The sequence below is a fragment of the Vicia villosa genome, linkage group LG4 (assembly GCF_029867415.1).
Source record: "Vicia villosa cultivar HV-30 ecotype Madison, WI linkage group LG4, Vvil1.0, whole genome shotgun sequence".
NCBI classification, from domain to species: Eukaryota; Viridiplantae; Streptophyta; class Magnoliopsida; order Fabales; family Fabaceae; genus Vicia; species Vicia villosa.
Genome location: NC_081183.1, coordinates 141424211 through 141437429, shown reverse-complemented (window position 1 = coordinate 141437429; position 13219 = coordinate 141424211). Strand labels below are relative to the sequence as shown.

Here is a 13219-nt window from a genome sequence, read left to right as displayed (position 1 = left end):
GCTGAACCTTCTGAGACAAAGCTTCTGAGCGCTGATTTGTGCATACTCTTTATATATTTCCTGAAATGGAAATTGCAATGTATTAGAGTACCACATTATCTCACACAAAATTCATATCCTTGTTATCATCAAAACTAAGAATATTGATCAGAACAAATCTTGTTCTAACAACAACACCACCACCACCAACAACAACAGTACCCAAAACAAACCCAATACCAGTACAACTCCCAACAACACAACTACCAAGAGTACAACCCATTCCAAACTCAGTCTCATCCACTTTACCAACAACAAGACTAATACCAAGAACACAACCCATATCAAACCCAGTCCCAACCACTATTTCAACCACGCAGTCAACCACCCGCCAAAACCGTAGACGACCCACCCATTACTAAGTGGCAGTCTCCTCTATTCCATTCATCCAACACAACGAGGCTGGTTCCTCAAGAGTCCAACTAAGTCCCGACTTGGGTCCATAAGATAAATGTGACCGCCGCAACCCATTAATATCACAAGCTTCTCACCACCGTAGTCCATATGGCTACGCAACACCAACTGAAACATTTGCCTTTTATCAAGGAAGTGCAAGTGCCGCTGAGTGCTACCAACCAGAAATCATAACTCCACCCCCTCCCCCACCATCATTTCAAAGCTATGGGGAATGGGTAACCGAATTTACGACAGTCAGCTTCCAAGACGTCACGGTGACCTTGACGATTTCCTTGACACCGACCTTATTGACGACACAAATCGTATTTTAAATTCCCTTTATCAGTTGTTGTTTCTATTGTTTTCTAATGTATCTATTAGTTTAAATTAATGAAATTGTTTGTTTCCGATTTTTTTTGAATCGTTCAATCAATATTTATTAAAATAAAAAAAAACAATTTTTTTTACACTAATGTGCCATCTGAGATGGCAACCCTAATTTAGGGACAACATTGGCGCCACATACACCTAAAAATTAAAGGTAGGCGCCATCCCAGGTGGTTCATGCACCTGGGTGCCATACCAAACCTGGTCATTTCTGTAAATTCTTCCAAATTATAGTTTTTTGTATTTTTTTTAAAACATGGTTATTTTAATTTTTTTTCGATAATGAAAATCTCGACTTAGAAATTAAATTTTAAATTTTTTTCAAAATTTTTTTTATAACGTTCTAAACATGTCTGCAAAAGAATCATTTAAAAATACACTGGGTTAACAATAGAACTAAAACTACGTGCATAATAATTTTGTAGGGAATAAAACATGTCATTTTTTTTATAGTGACAAAAAAAAATTGATAATTTTATAATATCAAAAACATATTTAACCCATAAAAAATATCTTTTATTATTAATAAATAATTCAATACAAATATCCAAACTATTGTCCAAGGCTAACACCAACAGAAAGGCTGGAGGCTGCTTATTTAATAATTGCTTGGATCCTATCACTAAGAATTTCAAGGTTTTTGTCTTCATAGGCATCACTAAGATACATCCTTTCAACCTCTTGAGACAGAAGATCAATTAGTCAAAGCATGTTCTATATGCATTTAATTTTTCATCATATGTTGGATTGATTTAAGGTGCTAGAAAGTAGATTGTTCCTATTAAAATTAATGTGTAGGTTATAGTATTTACAATTATGCTTGTGGCAAGGAATTTTTGTTAGTTAAGATTTTTCCCAAACCCCAAGTATCCATTTTTTTTGTTATACTAGTAGGAAAGGAAAAAGGCATGGTGGAAGGAACAAATGGTAAAATTTTCCAATCTGATAATTCTTTTGCAAGCTCCAATATGTTGCTGATAAGCTTTCTACAAGTTTTAATACATTGGTTAAGCATTTTGCAGGTTCTAACATGTCAGCAGTATGCATATTGCAAGAGCTGACATGTCGATAATATGTATGGCCTTTATCTATCACCTTTTTTTGCTACTCTCGACAAAAAACCTTTACACTGTAAGATGTTATGGAAATTAGCTTTTAGTTGTGTGAATTAAGTCATGTTGAGTTGAAATTTTATTCAAACCAACAATAATTAAGTGCAAATCGTATTAATATTGAATGAATGTCGTGAAATATTTTGGATGTTCAATGTTTTTTCATACTCAGTAGTAGTAATGGTTATTTTGTTTGACATCTATTCAGGCCTTAGTCACTTAAAAAATAAAGTGACATACTATTAAAAAACCTAACCACAGTAGATAGAGTAGATAGAACAGATGAAATGAATGCAATATTATTGTGGTTGAATCGACAATACCTTTGAATGAAATCCATTGGATCATTTCGTGATACCAATTACTAGATGACATGTTAATGTGAAATATTCATAATATCTTTTCTTTAATACATAAAATGTTGTTTTGAACAGCTAATATCATTGAGCTTGCAGATGATATTGGACTTAGGAAAGATAAGTCATATGTCGTCATACCCCAACTGATTCTTTATAATTGAGATTATTTTCATGAGTAATTTAATTAGTTGCAATATCCATTAATTCTTCATAATACAATCATAATGTAGTGCCACAAACATTATGCATTTCTTTTTATTTTTCTTGTTAGTTATAACTTTTTCAAGTTAGTTATCACTTTATGCATTTTTTTTTTTTTGTTCTTGATTGAAGTAGGTTGGATAAGATTGGTCGCTAATAAAATTTGGTTTTTCCTCAATTACGATGATTTTATGACTTTTATCTTTTAATAATTTGTTTGGTGTCATTTAAAATGAACTAATATTTTTCTTTTTTTTTTTTTTTTGTGAAATTTATTTACATTTTGCGCTGCATATGTTTTCTGTAGGAGAAAGGAACTGATGAAATCGTTCTCAAAGCAATGGGACGTACAACTAATAAAGGTGGGTGTGGGTAGAGATATCTCTATGGATTAAAATGGTTAGCATTTTGTTTGGTTGACTGTTGTTAGGGATGTTCAAATAAACCGGTTATTGGATTTATCCATATCCATATCCATAACCGGTTATTAAAAACCGGTTAATTATCAATATGGTTTTAACCAAATCCATATTTTAGATATATTATTAATATGGTTTTAACCAAATTCATATTTTGGATAACCATATCCAACATAAAAATTTAATTGGTCTATTATTTTTAAATCACAAAAAAATATAAATTTTTAAAATATTTTGCAGAAAGAAGAAAAAAACATAAAAATGAAAAATCGAGTTTTTCGAAAGTTCGAAAAAATCGAATTTTCTGAAAATACCAAAAATATGAGTTTTTCGAAAATATGAAAAATCGAGTTTTTTTGAAAAATTGAAAAATAGAGTTTTTTTTTTAAATACGAAAAAATCGAGTTTTTCGAAAATACGAAAAAAATCGAGTTGGTTCGAAATACGAATAAATTCAGTTTTTTGGAAATAAGAAAAAATTGAGTTTTTCTAAAATAAATGATAAATCGAGTTTTTTTCGAAAAAATGCAGAAATATGAAAGAACGAGTTTTTTTTGAAAAAATGAAAAATCGAGTTTTTTTTGAAAAAACGAAATAATTGAGTTTTTTTGAAAAATAAAAAAAATCTAGTTTTTTCGGAAACACAAAAAAATTGACTTTTTTTCGGAAACACGAAAAAATCGAGTTTTTTTTCCTTAAAAACAAAAAATTGAGTATTTTGAAAAAATGAAAAATTCGAGTTTTTTTGAAAAATCGTGTCTTTAAAAAAATGAAAAGTCGATTTTCCAAAAATACTAATATTTTAATAACTTAATTTAAAATTAAATTTTTAAAATGAAAATTTTAAATTTAAAACCGGTTATAAAATTTGGTCATGGATATCCGGTTTATAACCGGTTTTGAAAAAATAAATCCGGTTATGAAATTTGGTTTTAAAATTCGGTTATACCATATGGATAATATATGGATATGGATTGGTTATGGACAAAAACCGTCCATGAGCATCCCTAACTGTTGTGACCTGATCTTTCTACCTGTTTCAGAGAAGGATTATTGGTCTGCATCAAAACACAGTAATTGGATGGACTGATATACCGACACTTGGGAACCACTTGAAGAAGGCCTTCTTCCGTATGACTAACAGTTGTTTCCTCTATGCTACTTTGTCAAATAATTTACATATACATGGGTGTGATTGTTTTTGTTGTGTTTTACTTGCACAGTTTAGTATTTCGATTACATTTAATTAAAAAAAAATTCAAAGTCTTAAATAAAAGTATATCATATATGTGATATAGAAATATGTGATTTCAAAAAATAGAACTTTTTAGGTCGGTTAAGCATATTCGATTTAAGAAATAATCTTATTAAGTCGGGTATGAATTGTAAGCTTTCAAATAGCCTAGACTTATTAAGTCGACCTTTAAATGATCTAATAATGTTTTATTAAGTCAGATCCAAATCCGACTTAAGAGACAAAACTTCTTACGTCTGTAATTCCTTGGTGAACTTAACAAGTTATTTTCAACCGACTTAACAAGTTATTTTTAACCGACTTAACAACTTTTTTTTTGGTAGTACATATATTTATTTTAGTTGTAGCTCGGAAAGGTGATAATAATATGAACTTCTACATATGCTAATTTTACCTCTTGCTACCATTGAACAAAATAGATTCTATGTCCCTAACTCCTTGCCGCAAAACATACTACTTTATGATATTGAAAATAATTAAGAATTTGGGATGCTTATTCTATAGTTGTTGGACTACACTGCATTATATTTTATTATACATTTTTCTGTTAATATGAAAGCAAAATATCAATGAATAAATGACTATCCGTTGTTATGATATGAGCCTTTAAGGTAGATTGAATTAAATCAACGGCAAGGCATATGCCATCATAATGAGGGAGGTTTGTGGCTATACACTTACTTTAAAGTTGGGAATAATTGGACTATCCCTATTAGGACAAAGTCAAAAACGCCGCCGCAAAGTATAGCTCGCCCAATAGAGTAAGTAAGGCCAGGTTAAGCCAGCCGTTGGCTAGTGTGCCAAATAAAGCATAATTTTTAGTTTTATTTATTGTTACACTGGTAGCTATTTTACAATGATAAGTTTGCAACATTATAAGCCGGTATGATTAAAGATAAATGTCATAAATTTCTAAGCTTGTCAAAAGATAAAGATTCACAAATAAAAGATGAAAAAGTCAAATAAACTCATCAATGCTATGAACCAGGCACACGACTAGACAACATATTCAAGGCCTTAAGAGGTAACATGTTCGAACCCTCCAAAATATCCTTGTGCATACAAGCTATTTCATACGGGGCATTTTGCTGGCACCCGCCGGACTAACTTTGTGCCTACAAGATACTCCCTACGAGGAATTATGTTGAAATCTTCTAGGGTATCCCTGCGCCTACAGGATATTATACTGGAATAATCCTCCGACGTATCCTTGAGCCTATGGGATACTTAGGACACTATTCTAGAACCCTTAAGGGTATCCTTGCACCTGCGACCTATTCTCTCGGTGGATTATGTTGAAACCCTCCAAGGTATCCTCATGTCTACGGGCGACTCCCTACGAAATATTATGAATTAAAACTACAGAGAAGCAAATTTCCTACTAATTAAAGACAATCTCAAGTCGTACTGATCTCAAGTCGTACTGCTTGTATTTTAGACTTAATCATTTTTCCCTTTCAATCCTTGTGCTTGAGGGGCTTATGTGAACTGGTATATCGAGGAATCAGTATCTACATCTTTGGATTGTTCAACCAATACCATCTTCGAGATCAACCTCCTCTACCAATCAACCATCCATGATAACATTTTATTGTCACAGACTTTCAAGGCATCTTACCATCATTCATGTAAAAAAGGAAAGAAAAGGAGAATAACTACAGTAAATGGTAATATCTTATTTTTAAAAACATTATTCTCACATCTTTACACACAAGACCTTAAGCAAATGACCGTTAAGTTTTATGCTTACAAAATACACCAAATGTAATTCACTATCCATAAATCTGATTTTCAAATTCTAAGCAAACTCTTATTTGTAATAAAATGATACAATAATTAATACCAAAGAAAAGAAATTAAGCAAATCAACTATTCTAAAAAAAAAAACAAAAAAAACTATTCTATTGCACGAATGTGCATAAGCTTCGAGTCTGTGGAGTGTGTTTGGTTGCTCATAATTGATAATGAATTTGATGCAGAAAACCCATCCCAAGGTTGATATTGTTCAATTCCATAAAACTCAATTTCCTCGTCATTTTGTTGTGCATTAAACTTGTTATTGAATCCACTGATCCCTTCCAATTCTAATGTGACTTCTTTCATAGTTGGTCGTTTTCTTCCATTTATTTCTAAGCATCTATATGCAAGATTTGCAACTGCAATGATATGTTCTTTCTCCCCTCCTTCTATGGTCCTTTTGTCAATAATGTCAAACAACATATTCTCCTCTATACACTGAACAAAATAGGAAGATAAATTTTGTGAATCCTCGGATGTTGTTGTAGAAGATATTGGCTTTTTACCAGTTAAAAGTTCAGCAAGGACTACTCCAAAGCTATAAACATCACTTTTCTCGGTAAATTGGCTAGTGTAAAAATACTCCGGGTCTATGTATCCAAAAGTACCTTGAACCATTGTGGTAAGATGAGTATCTTCAATTAAAATTATTCTTGATGCTCCAAAATCTGCTACTTTTGCCCTATACTTTTCATCCAATAGTATATTTGTTGATTTGATGTCTCTATGATAAATAGGTTGAGATGCAACTGAGTGCAAATAAAATAAAGCTCCAGCAATTTCGCAGGCAATTCTCAAACGCATGTCCCATGTCATTTTGGTCATGCAGATACTCAAAAAGATTACCATTGGGAATGAATTCATAAACAAGCAACGGAATTTCTGTCTCCAAACAACATCCCAATAGTTTGACAATATTTCTATTGTTGATTTGTGAAAGAATCACAAACTCATTGATGAACTCTTCAACCTTTCCTTCAACCTTAAATTTTTTCACTGCAACAATTTTACCATCCACCAACATGCCCTTGTAAACTGTACCTTGGCCTCCCTTTCCAAGAACTCTATTCTTATTGAAATTGTCGGTGGCTTTTTTTAAATCCTTTAACGTGAATAGAGTAGTTCTATCAACATTTACTTCTCCTGAAGACATTCTTTTTTGTAACAACAAACCACCGTTTCTTTTGAAGAAGTTTTCTCTGCGTTTCTTTACCATTCTTCGTTTTATAGATTTGTACAAAAACCATAGACCAATGAGCAAACCGATGGATCCGAGACTTGATGAAATTCCTACGGTCATCATATATTAGGTGATTATAAATATGTGGTGAGTATACATGTTTACCAAGCTCTAGCTTACCATCAGACATGGTCGATGAGAAGCTATAAAATTATTATTCTTCATTTATGAATTTGGTACATACCTACATTAATAGCCCACTTCTTCACCCGATTATTCTTATATGAAAATCTTTGATTTTCTGAAACAAAAGAACCAAGTTTAAAATTCGTATATATTTCTTCTTAAAGTCAAATTGAATTAGAAACGGGGCATGGAACCAGATAAAATTCAATAAACTTTATAAACTATGTTTAGTTCAAAAACATCTATTTTACTTTCTGTAGTAATAAAGATGTTCTAAGGAAATTTGTTAATGATTTCTTAGAGAAGCAACTAAGTCTGCAACATTGTTCCCGAGAATGATAAAACATTATGACATATTATACTATATAAAGGAAGACATTGAAAAACCTGTGCAACCTCCAGCAAGGTAGGAATTGCCGTAGTAACCCTCGGAGCATCGACATTGCCTACCAGTGTTTTTACTACTTAAAGAAGTAACGTTGGAGTCATAACAATCTGGAGGTAGTTGAAATGTGGAATTAATTAACATATCATTCAAAATCTCCCACTCAAGAAGTGCAGGAACATATTCCATATTCTTCAATTCATTCAATTTCTCAATCTCATATGCTCTGTTATCCGAACTACCGAATATTATCCAATAAGTCCTTGCAATCAAAGCATAACCACACCCACCACTACTCAGTTCGCCTAAACCTCTGACTGTTGCATTAAACTCTGAAAGATGTGAAGGCAAAGAAGTCTTACAACAATACTTTCCATTACAATCGTAGTTACCTAAATTGAAATTGTTACTCTTATTGTTGTCGTTGTCGCAAATTGATACACAACCACCAACAGTTGTCCCGTTTGACTGAAGAAAAGCAAGATTGTTACATCCCACAGCTAGAAATGTGTTTTCATCCTGTGAATAGACAAAAGGACTGTCGCTAAGAGTAACAATTTTATTACTGTTGCTACTGTTTTTGTTTTTTTTTTACAATTGGAATGGTAAATTGGGCTCATAATTGTAACCAAGCTCGAGTTTGCGTCAAAATCTCTTACCTCAAGATTTAACGACTTCAAGTAAGGTTTAGGAATATCAGAAGAATTTCTGCCTAATTTGCATTCTATTTCAAACCATTTGTGTGCATAGCAATGAGGTTCATCCATTCCGAATGGGAAAGGAATATACAAACTTCCACATGTTGAATTACAACCTGAGGCTAGTGGAGGAGATATTATTAAAACAATGATATGAAATATTGTGAATGGTAGAATCATTGTTTAGAGCTAAGATTTATTTGTGGATCTTAGAAGCACCTTAACATATTTATGCTGTCATAGTGATGATATGCTAATACAACTGTTTAAGAAATTTCTCAGTATTTTCTTCAATGAAAAAAATAAAATTTGTTGTTGAATTTTCTTCAGAAGAAAGGAACTATTCTTGAATTGCCTTAGACCAATTGAACGTATATATTATAAACAAGACAAAGAGTTGAAATAAAATTATTGTTGCTAATTAATTGTGGATGTTACCTTCAGAACTTCAAGTTCAAAATTTTGCAATCGAATGTGCTTCTTTAATCTATACTATTGTATATTTTTCTGAAGTTGCATATACTTTTCTGTTTAAAAAACGTTGATTATATTTTTTTAACTAGTTGATGAGATGATCAAAATTTGATTTTTTTTCTCACGCGGTTTGAGTTATTCAATTGCCTACCAAATTGGCTTCTTTGTTGTATTAGAAGTAGAACAAAATTAATAGTAAGGTGCTTATCACGGTGGACCTCCACTATCTATAATTTCTGACTATTGACTAGGATGCAAGACTTAATCACTTCAGTAAATTAATTAGAATGTAGAAAATTCAGAAATCCTTTTTGGATTCTTTGTTGGTGCACAAAGAATAAAGATGATGACAAAGAGAATAACGACACAAAAATTAATGAGAGAGAATAATATTGTACATTCTACTTGCGTTGTTAATAAATGATAGCTATTACAAGGCTATTTATATAAAAGAAAATTTGCCACCTAAGTCCTAACAGACAAAACTTAGTGAACACGTTTAAGGTACAAACAGTACAGTACTACAAAATACTAAAGTACCCTTACTAACTAAATAGTTAAGCTAACAGGACCCAGAAGGTAGAACTTCTGGGCAACACTATCTTCTGAGTAACCATCAGAAGATCAGCCAACATCAGAACTTCTGATGCTCATCTTCTGAATATTGATGATTCTTTGTTGGTGCACAAAGAATAAAGATGATGACAAAGAGAATAACGACACAAAGATTAATGAGAGAGAATAATATTGTACATTCTACTTGCGTTGTTAATAAATGATATCTACTACAAGGCTATTTATACAAAAGAAAATTTGCCACCTAAGTCCTAACAGACAAAACTTAGTGAACACGTTTAAGGTACAAACAGTACAGTACTACAAAATACTAAAGTACCCTTACTAACTAAATAGTTAAGCTAACAGGACCCAGAAGGTAGAACTTCTGGGCAACACTATCTTCTGAGTAACCATCAGAAGATCAGCCAACATCAGAACTTCTGATGCTCATCTTCTGAATATTGATGATTCTTTGTTGGTGCACAAAGAATAAAGATGATGACAAAGAGAATAACGACACAAAGATTAATGAGAGAGAATAATATTGTACATTCTACTTGCGTTGTTAATAAATGATATCTACTACAAGGCTATTTATACAAAAGAAAATTTGCCACCTAAGCCCTAACAGACTAAACTTAGTGAACAAGTTTAAGGTACAAACAATACAGTACTACAAAATACTAAAGTACCCTTACTAACTAAATAGTTAAGCTAACAGGACCCAGAAGGTAGAACTTCTGGTCAACACTATCTTCTGAGTAACCATCAGAAGATCAGCCAACATCAGAACTTCTGATGCTCATCTTCTAAATATTGAATTACTCTTCAATACCAACCCTTAATTCATATTCTTCAATCAAAGCTGACAACACCAATTCCATTCCTTAAGCGAAGAAATTGATCGGTCTTGATTGCCTTCGTCAGAACATCTGCCATCTGCTTCTGGGTGCTATAGTGCACAACTTCTAATGTTCCATTATGGACTTGGCTTCTCAAGAAATGATACTTAGTCTCAATATGCTTGCTTCTTCCGTGTAACACCGGATTCTTGGCAAGATTGATTGTAGACTTGTTATCAATCATCAGCTTCAGAGGCTTCTTCACTTTAATCTTCAGATCTTCTAATAGATTCAGAAGCCACATAGCTTGACATGCAGCTACAGCATCTGCAATGTACTCAGCTTCACAGGTTGATAGAGCAACAACAGCTTGCTTCTTGGAACTCCAAGAAATAGGACCTCCCAGAAACATGAACAAATATCCAGAGGTACTCCTTCTATCATCTCTGTCTCCACACCAATCAGAGTTAGAGTAACTCAATAACTCTGATTCTTCCTTTCTCCTAGAATGAAATAATATGCCAAACTTCAGAGTTCCCTTGATATATCTCAAGACTCTGACAGCAGCTTGGTAATGGGACCACTTAGGTTTACTCATGAACCTACTAACCAATCCAACTGCATAGCATATATCAGGCCTGATATTACACAAATACCTTAGAGAATAAACCAGTTGTTTGAAGATCGTAGCATCAACATCTTCACCTTCAGATTCAGAGTCCAACTTCTGATTCGTTTCTAACGGTGTAACAGCAGCTTTGCAATTCTCCAGCTTGAATTTCTTCAGAAGTTCCAATTCATACTTCAGTTGATGCAGAATGATTCCATCTTCTGAGTACAGAATCTCCATCCCTAGAAAATATGACATTTTCCCAAGGTCTGTAATTTCAAACTTATTCATCAGCACCTTCTTGAACTTCATCAGATCTTTTGGACAACTCCCTGTAAGCAATATGTCATCAACATAAAGGCATAACAGAATCATATTGCTTCAAGAATGTTGCACATAAACTCCATATTCCATCTCACACTTCTGAAACCCTTGCTTCTTGAAAAATGAATCAACTTTCAAATTCCAAGCTCTGGGTGCTTGCTTTAATTCATACAGAGCTTTGTGTAATTTGTACACCATCCCTTCCTGATTCTTTTTCACAAAGCCAGGGGGTTGTGACACGTATACCTCCTCTTGTAATGGACCGTTCAGAAATGCAGACTTTACATCCACATGCATCAAGGAGCAACCTCTGTTTGCAGCTAAAGCAATCACCAGCCTGATTGTTTCATGTCTAGCTACAGGAGCAAACACCTCAAAGTAATCTAGTCCAGGTTTCTAAAGAAAACCTCTGGCCACTAGCCTTGCTTTGTGCTTACCAACTGATCCATCTGGCTTCAGCTTTAACTTGAAAACCCATCTGACGCTGATGGCTTTCTTCTTCTTTGGAAGTTCTAACAGCTTCCAAGTCTTGTTTCTTTCTATAGCCTCAAGTTCTTCTTTTATGGAATTCAACCAGACTTTCTTCTTGAGCGCTTCTTCAATACTTATAGGTTCAGAATCTACTAATATGGCACACTGAATGACATCTCCCTCTGAGTCAACTTTTGTGTCTTGCAACATGTCAAAATATGCAAACCTTCTAGGTATAGTTCTGACTCTTTGTGGCCTTTGAGCTACTTCAGAGTCACCTACTCCAGAGTCACCACCTCTAGAGTCACCACCTTCACGATCATTTCCAGAAGCTTGTCCTCCAGACTCTACGTCTTCAGAGTTTTCCCTTCCATAATCATGACTACCACCAGACTCTGGATCATCATCAGAATCAGATTCACCATCTGACTCATCTTCATAAGATTCTTCATCTTTTGACTCTAACTCTTCTTCAAAATTTATCTCTACATCAGAAGTTGGTTGAGACTCTCTCCAATCCCAAACTTCTGATTCTTTCACAATGACATCTCTGCTGACTTCAACTTTGTTAGTTTCTGGACAATAGAGCTTGTATGCACCTGTATTGTGGTACCCCACCAGTAACATCACTTTGCTCCTATCATCCAGCTTCTTCCTTCTAGCTTCTGGAACATCTTTGAAACACACAGAACCAAAAACCTTCAGATGACTAACACTTTGCTTCTCTTTAGTCCACTTCTCTAAAGAAACAATTTCCTTCAGCCTCTTCGTTGGATCCTGTTGAGCACATATGCTGCAGTAACAACAGCTTCTCCCCAGAGATTGTGAGGAAGCTTCTTCTCTTTTAGCATACTTCTCGTCATATAAAACAAAGTACGGTTTCTACGTTCAGTCAGACCATTGTGTTGAGGAGTATAAGGAGCAGTAACCTCATGCTCAATTCCATTATCATCACAGAACTTCTGGAATTCTGTAGAGTTATACTCACCTCCACCATCCGTTCTGAGAATCTTTATCTTCTGACCACTCTGCTTCTCAGCCTTCACCTTGAACTTCTGGAATTCTGTGAACACCTCAGTTTTAAACTTGATAAGTGTTACCCACGTCATTCTTGTGAACTCATCCACAAAAAACACAAAATACCTATTTCCTCCAAGTGAAGGTTCTGGAAATGGTCCACACACATCAGAGTGCACTACTCCCAGAGCATGCTTTGCTCTTGGAGCAACTTCTGATACAAATGGAAGTCTGGGTTGTTTGCCTTTCATGCATACCTCACACGACTTCTCAGGCTTCACAATCTTTGGAATGCCATGTACAAGCTTCTTAGAACTTAGATGCCCTAGACTTCTATAGTTCAAGTGCCCCAACCTCTTATGCCACAGCTTACTATCACCTTCTGAGCCTTCTGCACTCGGACACTCTGTTTCAGTTGTTTCTACATTCACCTTGAATTTTCTATTGCTTCCCTGTTCAGATTGCATAATCAACTTCTGATTGAAATCATACAACTTCAAGAGGTTGTT

The 13219-nt window shown here is 34.0% G+C and overlaps 1 pseudogene; it reads right to left on the bottom strand.

Moving 5' to 3' along the window:
* Positions 1–5869: 5869 nt before the first annotated feature.
* LOC131595333 (putative wall-associated receptor kinase-like 16) lies at positions 5870–8896 on the bottom strand (annotated as a pseudogene).
* Between the last annotated feature and the right edge of the window lie 4323 nt (positions 8897–13219).